Source organism: Chenopodium quinoa, unplaced genomic scaffold (assembly GCF_001683475.1).
Source record: "Chenopodium quinoa cultivar QQ74 unplaced genomic scaffold, ASM168347v1, whole genome shotgun sequence".
NCBI classification, from domain to species: Eukaryota; Viridiplantae; Streptophyta; class Magnoliopsida; order Caryophyllales; family Amaranthaceae; genus Chenopodium; species Chenopodium quinoa.
The window spans coordinates 83888-95661 of NW_018745208.1; positions in this window are offsets into that span (position 1 = coordinate 83888).

An 11774-nucleotide genomic window follows, 5' to 3' on the forward strand; every position below is an offset into this window, starting at 1 on the left:
TTAATCTGTCGCTTCGGTTCATTAGTTGCTTGGATCTGACCCGAAGGGTTCAGTCAAGATTAAGTTGTAATATTAATTATGCATTAATATTACTGATTGGAAGCGGCCTCCACCCAGGCAATCTGATCAGATGACCTTACTGAATATATTAGCTTTCTAATAGTTCTGAACCCACTAACGGAATAGTACACTTGTTCGAAGGACATCATTCCCTTCAATCTCCCACTTCTTCTTCCGGACAAGTGTGCATTTTGTGTACAACCTTTTTCCTATGTCGCTTAATGTCTCTTCATGAACTATAAGGTAAGATTATTTTTTTATCCATATTACGTCCAGAAGTGTTTCTCGATTCCGAGTCTAACTGTCCATCCGAGCACGGCCATGCATTTTCACAGTCTCGCTCTACGAGAGGCCTTGTATACAACAAAGATATCTTCCCTATTTTAGTAGGGGGACATTCCTAGTTTTGTAATGTAGCTCCTCTTACTGAGAGGACCTAGCCGCCCGAGTGTTGCCGTTATAATCCACTATTACGGCAGACATTTGACAACATCAAAGCGGATTAGTACTCAAACAAGAGAACTCACAATACTCATGGTCGAGGAAACATGTTCCGATAGCCATAATGAGAAGTATACTTTATGACGATTTTTAATCACTTAAAGTAATCTCATAGGTCAATCTAGTATGGTTTTAAACTAATACTTGTGCAAATGATTTATGACAATCATGTCCTCGTAGCACAAGCAACGGTGCTATAAATCAGACTACACACTAATCTCAATTGGTGATTAATCATCCACCATTTAAATGATCTTGATTAGGGATAATTTTCGATTATAATATTCAATGTTCACTTAATAGGTCTTTTTTTACCAAGACTGGTCTTGATACCCTATTTTAAATATTCCAAGAATCGAATGGATTCATTATTTAATTCTAAACCACAATTAAATAGCAAACGGAGTGATAAAAAATTGCATGAAATTTCAAATTACTCTAAAACCTGAATGGATCATCTTATGATAAATGGTTTTTCCGAATGTTTTAAGAGTATCACTCTTTATAAAACATCTATAGAAATCACACCCATATCTAATATGCTTTATTTCTTTCATGCAATTGTGAATGTTGTCGTTCACTTATTGGTTTAGTTATAGGAAAAATTTCTCCCATTAATCTGAACTTTTCCTCATCCGCCGAAATTAATCCCAACTTCTGTTTATTATCTATCACTACCAATTTTGGGGGGTATTAATTTTCGTTGCACCCAAATGACTTGCAATCGGTAAAGCAGGTAAACCTTTGTGATTTTTTTTGCACACGTGTCAATATGTAATTGGTTGAGAAAAATAAAGAAAATTAAAATAAAAAAAATTAAAGAAAAATGTTAAAAAAAAATATTAGAAAAACCCAGCATCACCAACCACCACACGAACACCAACGTCGCGCATCAAACAACCACCACCGTTGGCCAAAAATTGCCGGTATTGGCCACAAATGGTTGAAAATGGCCGATGTTTGGGCTGAATACCCTAAACCGGCCAATTTCGGCCATTCGTGGTCGATTTCGTGCATAGGCGTTGCCGATTTTATGGCTGGGTTCGCCAATTTCGAGGGTGGGGAGGGGTTATCGGTGGCTGGGGATAGGTTATCGGGGGCTGGGGATGGGTTTTCGGGGCTGGGGAGGCGTTATCAGGGGCTGGGGAGGGGTTATCGGGGCTGGGGAGGGGTTATCGGGATTGGGGAGGGGTGTTATTGGGGCTGGGGAGGGGTTATCGGGGGTGGGGGAAGGGAAGGGGTGGCTGGGCGGCGGTTTCCGACAGCGGGGGAGGGGTTTTCGGGGAAGGGGTGGTTTTTCCGGCGGGGTAGGGGGTGGGGGTGTGGTGTTTTCCGGGATAGGGTGGGGGCTGGGTATTTTTCCTTTTTTTTTTTTATTTTTGTTTTAATTTTTAATTTTTATTTATTTTTTTTTATTTTTTTGGACCTATCACGTGTTGACACGTGTCTAGGTAACCTGCTACATCAGGTTAGATGACCTGTTTGGTCCAACAAAAATTAATACCCCCTAAAGTTGGGAGTGATAGATAATAAACTGAAGTTGGGATTATTTTTGGTGGACGAGGCAAATTTCAGATTAATGGGTGCAATTTTTCCGTAGTTATAACTACATTGCTAATCTTAGCATCTTTATTCCTGATCACTTTCATAATAAGATGATAAAATTTTAGAGTGTCATGGATTATATGTGATTTAGGATTTATTGTCCAAGTGATGGCTCCCTCTCATTTTCATGAGGGAGACTTTCAACTTGACAACATGCAATCATTAACGTTCAACAACGAACTTTCCATAGAACATCTTCTTTATTACCGCCATTAAGGCAACAATGTTCTCAACATATATTTTAGTAGATTTCCTAATGATGCTTTGCTTGGGTTTCACTCCAACGACTCACAATGATTTGGAATACTTAATCACTTGTGATCATGGAAAATTTCCTTAATTTCATGTACATTACACATGGATGCACGTCCATGTTACCATTCTCAAGCCACGACTAATTGTTAGCTCGTGCTTATAAACGGCTTCCTTGTTAAGGATCTTGTCCTTGTTAAGGTTTGTGCTTGCAACATCAATTCTCAAATTATATTTGTTTCCACATGTCAAGAACTCATCTTGTTACTTATCCAAGTACTTTGGATGTTCTTGGCCATAATCTAACGATCTATTACATAGATTCAGGTTGATTGGTACTACATACATACTTCACATGCTCTAAGCAAGTAAGTCGTGCGACGATTCCATATCACATCGTATATGATGGATTAAATTGCAGAGTAATTCTCAATTTTATTCCATCAATTTATCATTTTAGTTCATTCACTTTCAATGAGTCTTTGCTAAACAGTTTGCTGTGTGATATGGTTGAAATTCTCTATTAGAGTCTTTCATGTTTGACTTAGTATATAGCCTAGCTTATACTTAGTTCAAACATTTACTTAGTTTTATACATACAGGTCAAAAGTCTTTCAAAGTCCTTCAGTTCATGTTTAACACGGTAAAATCCTTTACACGTTCAAATATATTATTAAGTCTATACAATAGATCTTAATACCAATATGTAATAAGTATCGTCTTTTTTTTGGTCCATTGTCGAAAAATACTTTCAAATCCAAGCATTTAGCATTTGATAGTTATAGAGTTCATAAACTTTTCGTTGAACCTTTAGATAATTTACTTTTGCTCCCACTAAACTTCTTATTCATAAGAATTTTTATGTTTCTCCATAAGTCAATCCTCTTATTAACTTCATGAGAAAACATGTTCCAATTCCTATATGCAATGCTTCCATTAATCCCATGACGGATTCCTTGAGCTTGCTTTCAAATCTAGCATCATTTAGATTTTCAAAACCCTTAGACTATTTTCATAGTCACATCCAAAATCCTATTTTAGGGAGGAGGTTTTGGTATCTATTTTGCCATATTTCATATGAGCAATTTTGCTAAAACAATGACGAAAAGACTTTAGAATTCCGATTGGTGAATAGGTTTTTATTAAAATAAACTCCGTGAATTTAATTGTATCCTTTTCATCCAATCTAGCTATGTATGCATATACATTTTCACATTTATTAGTTTTCTCTTTGAAAACCTATTTGCAATCGATGGGTCTTTTACCCTTTATGAAAATTAATCAAGTTTCAAATATGATTATCAAACATGGAGTCTATCTTGGATTTTTATGGCCTCTAACCATTATTCGGAATTTAGATTTGTCGTAGCTATCTTACAAGACATTATTCCTTTACTATCTAATTGTAAATAGTATGCTTGTAAGTCTTAGGTTTTTTTATAACTTAATAGAAATTTGTAGGATTCAATCCAAACCTTTAGTGAATTCAATGTTCACTTAAGCCTAATTATGATCGCGTTTAGTTTATTGGACCTTTCTTTTGGCTTTTATCTTTAATTTGGGCTAGTCTTTTGTGTTTTGTTGCTTAACCAGTTATCCATAAGCATTCTTCACTTTGATCCAACATGAAAATGGTTTTATTTATCGTCATGGAACTTCTTGTCGGGAGAGGAGTCCAAAAGTAGATGTCTACAGTTAGCCCCCACTTTGATCGATTCTAGAATAGACGATGATCAAAGTAGTCAAGGAAATAAATCCAAGACTTATTCTGCGAAGTTCTCTAAGGATAGAGAATCTTTCAGTAATGTTTATGGATGTCGAAACAATCCTTGGTTCGCTAAGTGTTTGAAACAAGTAGCTATTAAGGCTAGAAAAAGTTTTTCCTAGTCTTAACGCGCTAAAGAATCTAGATTGATCCCTTGCAATTGCATAACGCTTTTACAAGTAAAGGTGTTTTGGGTGATGTCAAGTCATGAGAAGAGATAAGTTTTTAAAGGATAAAAGGGGAAGATTTCCTCTCAATCGTGTCATCGTTGGTCTAAAGTCCCTCGATATGACATTAAAACTTTAGCCTGACTTTAACAAAGTAAAAATATGAAAAGGGTTTTTCAGTATTAGAGTTAAAATGGTCCGGTATTCGAGCCAGATGTCCACGAGATAGAAATACATGTGTTAGGACTGGAGGCATATATCCAAATTCAGTGAGAGGGAAGAAAGTCAACAACTCTCTCAGCAGTTTTGTCCACAAGAAGAGTACACGTGTCTCAGGACTGGGGGCACGTGACTACATAGGCCCGACATCGTCTCGTCGCTTCTTTAAACAGAGGATGATTTCGACACCCTAACTTTCCGGTAAGTTAGTAAGTGCACTAACTACCATATTTTCTCCCTTTCAAGAAGTGCCTGTTCTAGAATGTTCAGCACGCTTGTCGACTCGTGAGCTAACGCCTACAATTTAGTCTCGAGAGGTAGATCTCGCAAAGCTTGGGCTAAATTGAAATTTTACGTAACACCTGTGACGTACAATTTTGCGCCGTACGATACGCCATTTACATTTTTACGCAGCATGAAAAAGCCTTCCTTTTTGCTTCGGACTTGAAAAAGGAAGAAAACCCGGACTTTTGTAACGTCAGTACAGTAAAATGACAAACCTGTCGATGGGTGCTTTTACGTAAAGCAACACCACGGAACGTCTTTAGGCACTCTTACAAAAAATGTTCAAAACGTATGCTTGGGAAAGGCACAAAGCACGGTGTGCATGCAAGAATGATGCAAAAAACTAACAAAAAAGAAAACAAACTACAATATGCAAAGCAATTTAAAAAGATTTTGATAATTTGTGCGCCATTACATCTAATAACGAGCAAAAACCATTGAAAAATGATCAAACCGATCAAAATCAAGATTTCGGTCATTTTAGTGACCAGTATCCGCACACAACTCAGAGGGTCGGGTTGGCCAGGCGCGCGCATCGTTCTGAGTTGTGCTAGTATGTCACGCGCAACAAATTCAGTTAAGCGCGTCATTTATATAAGTAAACTGAAAATCGCAAACGCGATATTTTCATTTCACTCTTTCTTTCTCCTTCCTTCGCCATTTTCGACCCTTTCTCTCTCTGGGAAGCTCGGTTTTTTTACAATTGTGAAAGCTAAAGGAAGAAAATTTAATCCTTAATTCATATTTTCCATAATCCAATGTAAGTTTTTTGCTAGAATTTGATCTTTTCCGGCTGGTATAGGATGACTTTTGTGGAATACAATCCCTTGAATACTTAGTTGAAACTGGTATAGGATGACTTTTGTGGGTGTTACAAGCCCCCATTTACTGAGTTTAACTGCAGGTACTGTAGCCCCCAAGTATTGGTGGCATTCGATTTTCATGTTTTTCCCTATCTGCAGCGGGTTTAGAATACATGTATTAGTTTAGTTTAGGAAATAAAGTAAACTAATTAAAGAAACTTTATCCATTAAAGAATTGACTCGCCTCCTTTTGTCGACCTTAGGAGATTCTAGGTGGTCCTGACGAGGCGGTTCGCCCTCGGAAGAGGATGACTCGTCCTCGAGAAGAGGTACGAGAGCGACGCGTCGCGGCCGATCGACTTCACTAGGAGGATGTGGTTTGGGAGGCTCCTCCCAATTGGGACCCTAGGGATCTTATGTGGGACCCAGGCCATCATGTTTCGATCAGAGGATGGCGCGGCATCGTGAGTTTTTCGCGCCATTGTTTCTTTCTCTTTCCTTTATTTCTCCTTTTTAAACCATAACTGTTTTTTTTTTCTTTTATTTAGAGTGAGCCTAGCATGCGTTTGTATGACTCTGGTTACCTGCGAGCCAGTTTTGAGAGTTTTCCCTAGGTGGCAAAAGAGATTGTAGAACTTTCTAGGATTGACTCCTAGTTGGCGGCTCTTCGGGATTTATCGATTCAGCCTGCATCGCCAGCTTTCCTCCGTGGATTGATGGAGTTTTGGTGGGATTCCACCAACACTTTCCACATTCCATGGGGAGAGATGACGGTTACCCCTTTCGACTTCTCTATGATTACGGGTTTTCCTTTTGGAGGCAAGCCCGTTGTCATATAGTTTTTTAAGGGGTCAGACGAGAGACTGCGCGACCTTGTGGGGGACCGTCTTACGTCGGCCCTTCACGTGTACGCGCAATCTTGTCTGTACTCGGTTCTTGCCGACGAGTTGTCGGCTGATGAGCTTGATAGGCAGTGTACACCTGAGCAGCTGGCTTGGATATACATTGCCCACGTTCTTTCCGTCACCATCTTGAGTGACTGAGGAGAGCGTTTCGCCATTGGGTTACTGATTTTCCTTAGCGATTTGAGGCATGTAGGTGACCTGAGTTGGGCAGAGGTATCGTATGCCCGTATGCTTACAACTATGGGCAAGGCCACCCATGTGATGGATTCCGCGGAAGCTATTGAGGTGCCTCAAATATCGCTTACGTGGCATGGTCTATCCTTTAGGTACGTGTTTTAAATTTCTATCGGTTATTACTTTTGCTTTTTTTTTCTCTTTAGGCTTATCTTTTCTCGATTTTAGGCTTAGGGATACTCGTACCTACCTTTCTAAGCTCCCAGGGTGCTTCGGGCTGCTCGTTTTCCTATCGGCCATCGATGGGTCGCGATTAAGAAGAGACGAGCCACTTCTGCCGGCGACTTTCGCCAGAGGATCCTTTCGGCAACTCATGCGTCGGTGAGTATTCCAACTACATGTGTATTCTTTGTTCTTTATTTATTTTTTGACGATTTTTCATGTGGTTGTGATATATAGATCGATCTCTGTCTTGGTGTTTGATCGTCGGAGTCCCTGAGACTATCCGGACTGGCATGGTTTGTTGCCGTTTTCGGGCCCTCTATCCGGGACTCGCAGTGCTCTAGAGGATAGAAGCTTGGTTTTTAGGCGAGCGTGTTCTCTGGAAGCTTTCGTCCGAGGAGCCTTTGGTTCCTGCGAATCCCTTGATCCAGATGCTACGTCCGGACTTGCTGTCTACCAAGGATCGAGCTCAGGCGATCCTTAGTTATCCAGCGGAGCAACTGGTGCATCCGGAGGTTTCTTATCCGGCTTTTAAAGCATCCAGGTTGACTCCTTTTTCGGCTTTTGTTTCGGTTAGTACTCTAACTCTCTTTTTTCCTTGTTTCAATTTATTTTTCGTAACATTGACCCTTTTATCGTATTTTGTCACATATATTTTAGCGGGTCGAGCTAGGTGGTTGGGTGCCTCGTACAAAGGAGATCACATATACCGATGTTGTCGGGTCGGTAATTTGTGAGACCCTTCTAGCAGTAGAGGATGACGAGGGGATACCGTTTGTAATTGAGACGGTTGAGTCGGTATGTCTTTTGTGTATATTTACTTAAATATTTCTATTCATTTTTTGTTTCATATACGTTTGTTTACTAACTATCCTTGTATTCTTGGAACAGGCTCTGTGGGAAATCGTGAAAGGCATGGTGAGGACTTTACGTGCTTTCCGAGCTGCTTATCGGAGAGCCCTCGTGACTTTATCATGCCGTGATCATCGGATGATCGTGGTAAGTTTTATTTCTTTTCTTTTCAACAAAGTTATTACATTTCATGTATTAATCTTCGTTTTGGATTTTGCAGGATGTGCAGCAACCGTCTAGTAGTCGCTGAGCACCCTGATTTCTTTTGTACACATATCGTTATTTATTTTAGGAAACAAATATAATATTTTTGTATTGTTGTACATATGACATATTTGTACACATATCCCGACTTACCCCCCTAAAAAAAATAACGGAGAATCGAAAAAAAGAAGGTGAAACGAAAACAAAAATGAAAATAGGGAAAAAAAAAAGAAGATAATAAAAAAGAAATTAATGAAGTAGGAAAATAAAAAAGAAAATAAAAAGAAAATAAGAAAGTAGGAAAAAATAATAGAAAAAAGAAAATAAAAAGAAAATAAGAAAGTAGGCAAGAAAAGGGACACAAAAAGTTAGAAGGCAAGCGTATGATTCGTCTTAAGATTTCGTGAAGATTTCGTCATTATATGAGCCAAAATATGGAAATAAATCCAACTCACATGCCGCGTTAGGGAAGACGCGCGCAACTGGGTGAGTTGCGCGCGCCTCCTGTTGTTGAACACTCCTTTAGGCCGAATATACCGAAAATTTGCCTCTTTGGGTCATTTTAATCATGGTTTCGTGTAGGCGTTTGATCATCTCAAATTCTGATAAGTGGTCATACACCTGTCACAAATAAATTCCTAACAAAACCAACTAACAATGTAGTAGGGTAAGTAGGGTCGAATCCACATGGAGATGGTATTCAATCTAACCTCTAAGAAATTGGAGAAACTAAACTATGTCACGAAACTAGGATAGGGAAGTAGTCTAAATTAAAATAGGAATAAAACAATTGATAAAAAGACCTAGGGTTGTGGTTCACCATGCTTCTAGTTCTAAATCTATCAATTATCAATAACAATTCAATCAATCTATTATCTAGAGCAATTGCTAAGCCTATAGTCGGGTCTTAACGCTCTCTATTCAACATATATATTTAAGCCGCTAACATAATCAAAATTGTTAATTGTAGGTCAGCCTCTAAAAGTAAGATCTTTCGATTCAAACTCTTATTAACAAAAATTAATCAAACAATTGATAATAAGTTGCATTACTATTGGACCACTGACGATGACGTGGAACGAAGATGATCGATGCAAGAGGGACGAGTGAAGACATGACAGCGACAAAGCCTCGTGGCTGCTGTTCACTCGCCAAAACCTGCGGGCGCTGGTCAGCTTCGCGGCCTGGCAGTAGCGCTGGGAAGTTCGCGTGGGCGCGGGGTTTGGTCTCCTGGGTATATAGCACGAGTACAAATGGCCATAACTTCTGTTATTGAAGGTTTCTTGGGGCGTGTGACCTGTCATTGGAAAGCTCCTCTAGTCTAGTTTCTAACTCAATTTTAATCACCTCAATCCAATCTGTAAAACTCAAATTATGATCAAAAGAGTAGACAAAGGTCAGTTTTCCCACTTTGTAAAAACATCTTTTAACTTCGTTTCTAACTAAAATTCAATTCCGAAAATTGCATAACGATCATTGTGGATGCTATTTTCATTTCTCATGCATAAAATCCTCATAGTCAACATCCACGAACATAAGATCTTCGATTAATAAGCACAATTCATCGACTTCCATCCAAATATCATTCGAATCTACTCCAAACACTACGAATACGTCCAAATGACTATGAAATCACCTGAAATATTAAGGAAAACACAAACATATCATAATAGAGCATAAACAAAAAACTTATTCATTTGCGACCTAAAAATAGACAAAATGACCTAAAAAGAAACTATAAAACTAGCATAAACGTGCCTATAAACTGTATATAAATGTGATTTATCAAATTTCCGCAAGCTAAACCATTGCTTGTCCCCAAGCAACACTAGACTCAAGACGGAGAAACACGAAAAATAAATAAGACTTTTGGGGAACCAGAATAAGACCGATCTTACTGTCAAGCAAACAATCAAACCAAAGTTATTAAGACCAAAATTTAGCTAGGATACAAATAGAACCACTCAACTCAATGATCCACAATTGAAACCAAACTTGGCCACAAAAAATTTCCCAATCAAGCTAGTCGTCACCGTGCACCTTGTAGTATATGAATATTTGATGCAACAAAGGGTAACTTGATGATAGCAAGAAATACCGTTCACTCAATCACAAAACACACATGCCAATCAAAAAGACATTTAAAAGCTTGTAATGGGGCAAAGGTGAAGGGGGAGGATAATATTTAGGAAAATGTGAGCGAAAAAGCCAACTTGGAGAGCAATAACATAAACACAAACACAAAATGATCTAAAATTCATTCTCCAGTTGACATCACCAACTTCCTCCAACCATTATAAAGAACCAAGATTGAAATTAATTATACATCGTCATGAATAATCTTTTTCTTTCTTTTTCCTTATTCTTTGCCTTTTTCTTTCAATTTTTCGGCTATTTCAATGAAATTCATATAAACAAGGTTTTTTTTTATTTCCTTTTTTTTTCATGTAACGCTTCTCAACTATAGAATTTTTTTTTTTCATTCATGTTTTGCTCAATTGAAGCTTGACACTCAAACAACAACACCACATCAATAAGCTCCCCAAGCTAGCTAGACTTGGGAATAGTAACCAATGGGGCTAAAGAGGCTTGTAATGTAGCTATATACCAACGAATTGGCAAGGAAACAATATGGGTGAGCAAAAGGAACAAATGTATCTAAATATCATCTGAGGGTTACCTAAAGAACATGGCCTTTATCATATGCGACATGCGTGAATCATAGTCAAATTACTAATAAATCTCAAGCCAAAGTCATTGAAATAACAAATTGCATCAATCACACAAACACAAAGTAAGGTAACCTAGCAAGAGAATTGGCTAGCTATACTTAATATGGGACAACCAATCTTTCCACAAACCATTCAATTGATTCACACAATATATAGCACAAACCTAGTGAATTTTGGAATCATAACTATGATCAAAAGAAGCTCTAGAGAGTCAAACCAAATCCGCACACAGTTCGAAGTCAAAATATAGAAGATAAACACAAGTATGCACTAGCAAAAACAACTAAAAACAACATAAAACACTAAGAAAGCAATACATTCTTTTTCGTTGTATGTAAACTCCCATTCCTAATAAATAGTACAAACCAGACAACACCTACAAAGCATTAAAAACTAAATTAAAACACAGCTAACATGCACAGAGTAAAGATGGCAATCATCCTCCCCCAAGCTAAACATCACATTGTCCTCAATTTGAGCAAAGAGGAACTAAAGCATAAATAAGGGAGAGGCACAACTCACAAAGGGGTGGGTAAGCGACGGGAGCATCAAATGTATAGACACCTCCACTACAATTAGTAGTTGTAATTGGGTAGCCGACATAGCCAAGAAACTTAGCTATATTTGTACCTAGCAAAAGACGTCATCACTAGAACACACATTAGCATTATTATTTAAATAACAAAAAAAAATTTAAAATAAAAATAGGAATTAGAAAAGAAAAAAACAAAAAGAAAATTGGGTTGCCTCCCAATTAGCGCTGCTTTTTAAGGTCCCGCACGACCCTACTCAACTCGTCAATCGGAAGAATCCAATGCCTTGAGTAATTTATCATACGCCCCTGCAAACACATCATTGAGCACCACATATGGCTTGATAGCAAGAACAAAAATCTTGAAATACAGGGGGTTAGAAAAAATAAAAGAAAAATAATCAGAAAAAGAAAAGTTAAAATAAAAAGAAAAATAATATATATGCCTTACCCTTGCTTGCCCCTTAGGCAATGTAAACCTTTTTGAATAATCATC